General features: G+C 37.2%; 1 pseudogene; it reads right to left on the minus strand.

Moving 5' to 3' along the window:
* Positions 1-1,840: 1,840 nt before the first annotated feature.
* Positions 1,841-3,959, minus strand: LOC145137683 (L-type lectin-domain containing receptor kinase IX.1 pseudogene; annotated as a pseudogene).
* Between the last annotated feature and the right edge of the window lie 4,718 nt (positions 3,960-8,677).

Consider the following 8,677-nt stretch of genomic DNA (forward strand, 5'->3'; position numbering starts at 1 on the left):
ACTTGAAATAAAATATATTAAGTCAATAACTTCATACCTGGCGACTCGGGGTGCTACATGCCGCGTATTGATAATTGGAAGATTGTGGTTGCTAAGTTTACTAGCAAGCTCTCTACCTGGAAATCTTGTACTCTTTCAGTGAGTGGTCGGTTATCTCTAATTAGAGTAGTCCTTTGGAATCTCCCGAATTATTACATTTCTTGGGGTAGAATGCCTGCTGCTGTTGAAAAAACTTTATAATCATTACAAAATAATTTTTTTATTGGCGATGACTTAATTAGATGATAAGAAGACGACTTGGGTGGTTTAGAGGAAGTGTTTAGCGAGTAGAGATCATGGTGGTTTGGGTATTGGTAATTGTAAGTTAAAGTAATTAAGGCTATATATGGGGACGATGGTTGTATTGGCAAGGTAATGGTTTCTAGATCTGCTTTTAGTCCTTGGAATTCTATTAGTAAAGAAACCAAAAACCTTTGTGCTAAAGGCGTTGATCTTCTTTCCTTGTGTCACCAAAAGGTTGGGGATGGGTCTTCTATTTCTTTTTGGGATGATGTATGGTGCAGTGATCAGTCTCTAAAATCTAGTTTTCCTAAGGTGTATGCTTTGGATGATGACAAGAAATGTAAAGTATCGTCTCGTTTACCCTTACTTGATTGGTTATCATGGTTTAGAAGACATCCTAGAGGGAGGGGGTGGGGTGGGGGGGGGGGGAGTTATTACAGTACTCTACTTTGAGAACTTGTGTTTAACCTGGTCTCTCTTGTCTCATACCAAGATAATTGGCTTTGGTCTCCTAATGTTTCTTATGGTTTCAGTTTTGCTCCTAATTGGCTTTGGATGCTGGTGGTTTGGCGTTATTTTGGATGATTTGGATTTTTCGGAATAAACATGTGTTCACTCGGTCTAAACCTATTAAGGCGGCTTTATGGGATTTCATTCAATCTTAGTCTTTTCTGTGGATAAATGTTTGGAATTCTAAGTTTTGTGTTAAGTGGGTTAACCGGGTGAAAAATCATTCTCTTGACACTTTCTTTATGTAATTCCTTTTTCTTTCTAAAAAAACCTATTGTGGAGACAATTTTATGTTTTTGGTTTATTAAATTGATGATTATGTGATACATAATAGTTGATTGAAAAATCTTGGTGAAAAAACTTTCCTCTTGTGTATATTCTTGGAGATATGTTACGATCAGCAAAAAGTCAGACCAAGGATCTTCTGATTCGGTGGGGTGGGAAGACCATGTGAAACCGGAGAAAGGGGATGGGAGAATCAAGGATAGGGTGAGGTGTCCTATGGATAATATTATAATATAGTAGTAGTAATAGTAATATACTAATAAATGAGCGCCAATTCGTATATGCCCAAAACAGTTTGACCAAGTCTTGTTCTAGCTAGATCAAAAAACTCAAGTAAAAGAAGTTCATGTTTTAGTTTGTAAGTATCTTATTGTAAGTTTGTAACCGTTTGTTTTCATTCTTTGTACAAGAAAAACTTCTTTTCATCCTATATACAAGAAAAACTAGTAGTATTCTCCTGTCCAGTTTTCCATTTCTACTCTTCACAATTTATAGCATATAATTGAGTACTTATTCTATCCTTCACTAGTTTACATACAAATATAATTCTATTAATTCCGATATACATGAGGATGCTACCGCCTTTAGTTTACCCTCAACGAACCCGCATGCCCGAAACACACACACACAATAGATTAAAGCATGCATGTACATTGATACATTCATAGATTCGTGTGTCATTTTCTGGGTGTGTGACGATAATATTCACTAGCTAGTTTATAGATAAATACAACAATAGTTATATACATATAATCATGCTAAGACCACTTGACGCTTGTTTTTTGCTATCAGGAATGACCCATGTAAAATGCGCTGTTTGGTGATTAGGTTTGGATGATGGAAGCGACACTATATGGAGCAGAAATGGGAGAAGACAAGTAACAGGCCACTGGCATCTTTGAGGGGAGTATAGGTAGCGATGCTTCAGAGTTCAGTACTTGAATTGCTTGTCTCATCGAAGGACGGAAATCCGAGTCAGGGTGCACACACCATAACCCAAGGATCATCAACCGCTTTATTTCTTTTTCCTCAAAGTCTAACCCAAGACGTGGATCCACTGCTTCTAGAAGTCTCCCTGTCCCATAGAGCTCCCAAACCCATTGGATTAATCTTACTTGTTTTTCTGGAGCCAAGTACTCAATGGGTTTTCGCCCACAAGCAATTTCCAGTGCAACGACTCCAAAACTGAATACATCTGATTCTTTGGTTGCTTTCCCAGTTACTACACATTCTGGAGCCATGTAACCCAAGGTTCCAGCCAACATTGTGGTGTGTGAACCTTTCTCGTGGTCCACCAACTTGGCCAACCCGAAATCGCCAAGCTTGGTGTTGAAATTTGAGTCCAACATCACGTTACTGGATTTGATATCTCTATGCAAAACACATTGCTCCCATTCTTCATGTAGATACAATAAAGCAGAAGCCAGACCATGGGCGATTTTGTACCTTGTCTCCCATGTCAACAAGCTTTTTTCCTTAAAGAGATGCAAATCTAAGCTTCCATTTTCCATAAACTCGTAAACAAGGAGGAGTTCAGCTTTCTCGTGGCACCAACCAGTGAGTTGAACTAGGTTCCTGTGTCTCAATCTGCTGATGATCTTGACTTCGGAAACATACTCTTTGATCCCCTGTTTTGAACTTTTGGACACCCTTTTGACTGCAACATGTGTGCCCAGTTTTTCCAAGAAACCTCTGTAAACCCCACCGAAGCCTCCTTCACCAAGTTTTTGATCTTCTGCAAAATCACTAGTTGACCGAGCTAATTCCAGGTAAGCGAATTTTTTAGCTCCGGTGCTCCTTTCAAATTCATTGTTCATTCCAACATAACATCCTTGTTCCTGTTCCCTTCTTTTCTTCTTCCTCCACTCGCAGAAGGCAAGTAGAACAGATAAACCAACTATTAAGCTCACCACAAGTACTGTACTATTCTTCCCCTTCACTCGATCTGGGCCACTTGTAGGTGGCAGCTTGTTGTTTGCATCGATACGTAAATCAGAACTATTGAAACCCCAAGACTTCACAGTATTTTTCTGGAACGCATTTCCAGTTGCAGCTGAAAACCCAAAAATAACCCATTCCGGCAATACAGCCTTTAGATCGATTATGTAATGAAGCTCTTGATGTAGAATTTTATTATTTTGAAAACCAGTGAAAGAAACACTAAGATTTTTAGAAAGAGAATCATATATAATCCAAGCTTGACAGACTCCCCCACCAACTACATTGCTGAGCCATTGCTGAGAGACAACAGACTTAAGAGAGTTAATGCTGATACCTACATGATCACCTATCAAATCATTGCTAGAGTTTCTTGGATCCCACTCCGGGTTTGCGAATGTATCAAACTCCACTGCAACAAATGGATACGTACTTCTTGAGTGAGTGATGGGAAGCCCCATGGCTGAACCAGCTAACATCGCAGAATTGTTCTCAGCAAGAAAGAATGTGAGCCCATCGCCATAATTTGGGTCCGAGTCTGAATCTATCACGAAGGAGAAATAGGTGGTGAAGCTTGCTAACTCACCAGAGGTGATCTCCCAAAGATGAAGTGGTTGGATGTATGTAGCGCGTCCTTGTCTGTACTTCCTTGATCCATTCCCGTCTGGGGTAATATGGATTCCGTCATCGGAGATATATCCATCACCGATTACATTTATGTCTTTGGATAGGTGCTCTGGACCAATGTTTGTGAAATTGAAAGTGATTGTTGCCGCATGAGGGATGAAGAAAAGAAGGAAGTAAGTTAAGGTGACCATAATTTTTCAAACCTTGTCCACTCAAGCAATTTCCAATAAAATCATTTTCAAGCAAAATTGTACAGTGTTTCGACAGTGTAGTCCTGTTGGAACCTGTTTTATGCACGACTCAAAGTCCATCCTCATAGGAACAGACAGTTCAACCTGCAACTGGTAAGGCCACTGGTTTTAATAAAAAAAATACAAATTAACAAAAAAAAACCGGACGATTGAACAAAGAAAATTAGATTTATATGTAAATTTATTTTAATATATTAAACTAACAAACAACCCTTATACGCTTTAAGATGCTGATTGATGAGCACGCCTAAGATCATAACTCATTGATGAGCACGTGGATGGTTTAAAATTAAGATGCTCTCACTTGCTTTAGAAGGCTCCCTCCCTCATCTTTGCATGACTTGATGTTGAAAAAGATGCGGGATATAGTAAAAAAAAAACTACAAAAGAGATCAATATTGCTTTGAACCAAAGTATATTTTCAAATAAATTTTCTTTTTAAAACTTAAAAAAAAATATTTGGTTTGTTGGACCATTAATAATGATTATATATATATATATATATATATATATATATATATATATATTTTTTTTTCTCACGTTCTCAACCTTTTTAATATTTTCATTTAATCTTACTCATATATATATATATATATATATATATATATATATATATATATATATAGGATGAAGTTTAATAAAGAATCATAATTAACCAAGGAACCAATATTTTTTTCAATTTTTAAAGTTACTTTTTATAAAAAAAAAAACTAAAAATACAGAAATTCATAACTTTTTATCCTTTTTCCAATGATATCAAATTCGATAAAAAACTTTCCGTCAAATTCATAATGTGAATTTTTGAAGATTCACAATGTGAATCTAAATTCACACGGTGAATCTGAAAAATATATTTAACATTCACAATGTTAAGTTATAAATTTAGATATTTTTAGTTTTTTTTTCGACAACATAATTTTTTTAATTAAAACTATAAAATAATATTGATAAAAATCAATCAATTGTTACAAACAATTAAAAAACTCATTAACCAAAACCACTCATCACCCAACCAACACCACCCATCACCACTACCTACCACCCACCATCGCCTGCACCACCACCCGATACCACCACCAACCACCACACCCACCACCATACACCACCACTCATCACTACCGACCACCACCAATCATCACCATCACCCACCTCCACCACCACCCGCTACCACCACCCGCCACCACCACCAACCACCATCCGCCACCACCACCAACCACCACACCCACCACTATGCACCACCACTCATCACTACCGACCACCACCAATCATCACCACCACCACCACCCGCTACCACCACCCCCACCCGTCACCCACCAAAACCACCACCCGCCACAACCATCACCACCTACCTCCACCACCCACCTCAATCACCCATCATCACCACCCTCCACCACCACCCACCATCACCACCACCTATCATCACCCACCAAAACCACCACCCCCCCCCCCCACAACTAGCACCCGCCACCACCATCACCACCCATCACCATCACCACCCGTTAACATCACCCCCACACATCAACCACCACCATCACCACCTACCTCCATTATCCATCACCACCACCCCCACCCATCTCAATCTCCCATCACCACCACCCAACAACCACCACCACCACCTATCACCACCCACCCATTACCCACCATTATGACCACTACCTGTCATTACTACCAACCACCACCCCCACCACCCATCACCACCACCCACCACCTATCATCACCACCCGCCTCCACCACCATTCACCTCCACCACCCATCACCACCTCCCACCACCACCACCCCACCCCCATAACCACCACCACCTATCCCCACCACCTGCCACCATCACCTGCACCTACCACCCACCAAAATCACCGACAACCACCCATCACCACCACCCACATTCACCACCCATCACAACCACCTGCCACCCGCCACCACCACCCGACCCATCACCCACCAAAACCACCATACACCATCACCACCGTCACCACTAACCGTCACCCACCCACCCACCACCACCACCTATCACCTTCACCCGTCTCCACCACCCATCACCACCACTCGCCACCACCACATGCCACCCACTATAATCACCACCCTACATATCACCCCCACAATCCTACACCACCACCACCACCTACTACCTACCACCACCAAACATCACTACACACCACTACCACCCATTACCACCACCTGTGATTATGTGTACATAATTACATGTGATTATTTGTATTTAATCACATATGATTTATATGGACAATATTGTTTTTTGTCCATATAAATCATGTGATTAGATACATATAATCACATGTGTTTATATATATTTAATCAAATGTGATTAGATATATTTAATCACATATGTCATTATTGCGTTCTCGATTCAATAATTATTTTTTGACAACTTTAATCATATGTGATTGAATACGTATAATCACATGTGATTATATGTATCCAATCACATATGATTTACATGAACAATATTCATTTTTGATTTTTCTTTTCACTAAATTTTCTCATATATTTAATCACATGTGATTATAAGTATTTAATCACTTATGATTAATGTGGACATAAATTTGTTTTAATGTTCTCGATTCAATAGTTGTTATCGGGTATATACTTACATGTGATTATACATAGTTCATCACATATGATTTATTGAATCAATAACGTGAAAACAAATGTTTTTCACATAAATCGTATATGATTAAATACACGAGACCAACTACTGAATTAAAAATGCAAAAATGAATATTTTCCACAAAAATCATATGTGATTAAATACATATAATCACATATGATTATATGTACCTAATTACATATGATTTATGTGTACAAGATTCATTATTTCTTTCTCAATTCAATGGTTGTACTCATGTACTTAATCACATGTGATTATGTGTATCAAATCACATATGATTTATATTGATAATATTCGTTTTCGCATTTTTGATTCAATATTTTTCTTATGTATTTAATCGTATATGATTGTATGTATTTAATCACATATGATTGATGTGGAAAAAGAAAAACTATTGAATAAAAAATGCAAAAATGAATCTTGTGTACAAAAATCATATCTGACTAAATGTACAAGAACAACTATTGAATGAGAATGAGAAAATGAATATTGTTCATATAAATCATATCTGATTAGATACATATAATCTCATGTAATTAAATATACAAGAACAACAAATGAATCGAGAACGTGAAAATGAATATTTTCCACATAAATTCCATGTGATTAGATACATATAATCACATGTGATTATATGCATTTAATCACATATGATAGTTGTGGACAACATTTATCTTTGTGTTCTCGATTCAATAGTTGTTCTCGTGTATATAATCATATGTGATTATATGTATCTAATCACATATGATTTATATAGGCATCATTATTTTTTGTCCATATAAATCATATGTGATTAGATACATATAATTACATGTGATTATATGTATTTAATTGTCACAACTAGCATTTTAGCTAGGAAATTTTGTTTTCATGTAAACATGAACTACTGTAAGACTTGTACTCTAAGTGAATATTATGCTACATGCTAACATGAAATCATCCATTTGAATCCAAACTCATGATTTAAGTTTAAAACCTAATACAATACATCTCATATGTTCAACTATGGATTGAAAACCCTAAAAATCTCGGTTCAAGATTATTATGGGCTAGAATTCTCTTATTGGGCCTAATGGACCAATAAACTTTCAATTTGACTACTTTCGGCCTAGGAACCCTATTTGGGCTCTAATTGGACCCACATCCATGAAATTAATGTATTTTGGGTCATATGGGCCTAGAATGATCCATCTTATTTCTAATGGGCCATGATGGGCCATAACTAGTTTCATAAAGGCCCAATAGGCCGAAAAATAATTATTTTGGGCCTCATAAACTCGAAATAAGACAAGAGAGGGCCAAACTATCTCATTTCCTTTCCTCCTAGCCCATTCTTGGCCCAAACAAAACAAAAAAAACAAATAGGAGGATATTTGAGGTGCCACCTCATAATTACCTTGTGATTTTCCATACTAATTATCCTTCAAGTGACCAACTAATCTCATGTATCAAGACATCTATCACATCTCAACCTCTCTCCTCTCTTTCCCTCTTCAAACTCACGGCTATAAGGCCTCCCCACCATCACTCTTCATTTTCAAACTCAACATTTTCTCTCATCTTTTCCTCTCAAAACTCAAAGAAATACTCTCATAATTCTCTTCAAAATTTCGTGAGTTTGTGTGTGTTTCAAGAGAACTTCATCAAGAAATCATCCATTTTGGTAAGCTACACTTACTCAAGAAGTTTAAATTCATGATTTTGTTAAAACTTGTTACTCATTTGCTCTTCAAACCGTGATCTATGCACTATTAAGCTCTTAGAACTTGAAGAACTCATCAAGGGGGTAGACTAGGCCGAAAACAACATCATCTTCTCTCATCTCTTCATCAAAACCGTATCCAAACCTCAAATTGAGTTCATACAACCTATTTTCAGTTTTTACTAAGTTTTGGGGGAGAATACAAGTTGTTTTGTGTAGATCTATGTGTATATGCATGACTATGTGTGTTTTTCATGATTTATTTGGTGATTAAGTGTGGATTACTTCATAAATCTAAAAATATGTTAAAAATATGAAGTTTATCACTTAGATCTTCATAAAAACTATGAGAAAAGTATATGTTGTCATGTAAACTTGCAGATCTGAGATTTATACACTCAAAACAGCAAAAACAAGTGTTGTGTTCAAAAATCTATAACCTAAAATCAAAAATCAGCTTTT

Source organism: Lactuca virosa, chromosome 9 (genome assembly GCF_052849685.1).
Source record: "Lactuca virosa cultivar CGN04683 chromosome 9, Lactuca_virosa_CGN04683_v6, whole genome shotgun sequence".
NCBI classification, from domain to species: Eukaryota; Viridiplantae; Streptophyta; class Magnoliopsida; order Asterales; family Asteraceae; genus Lactuca; species Lactuca virosa.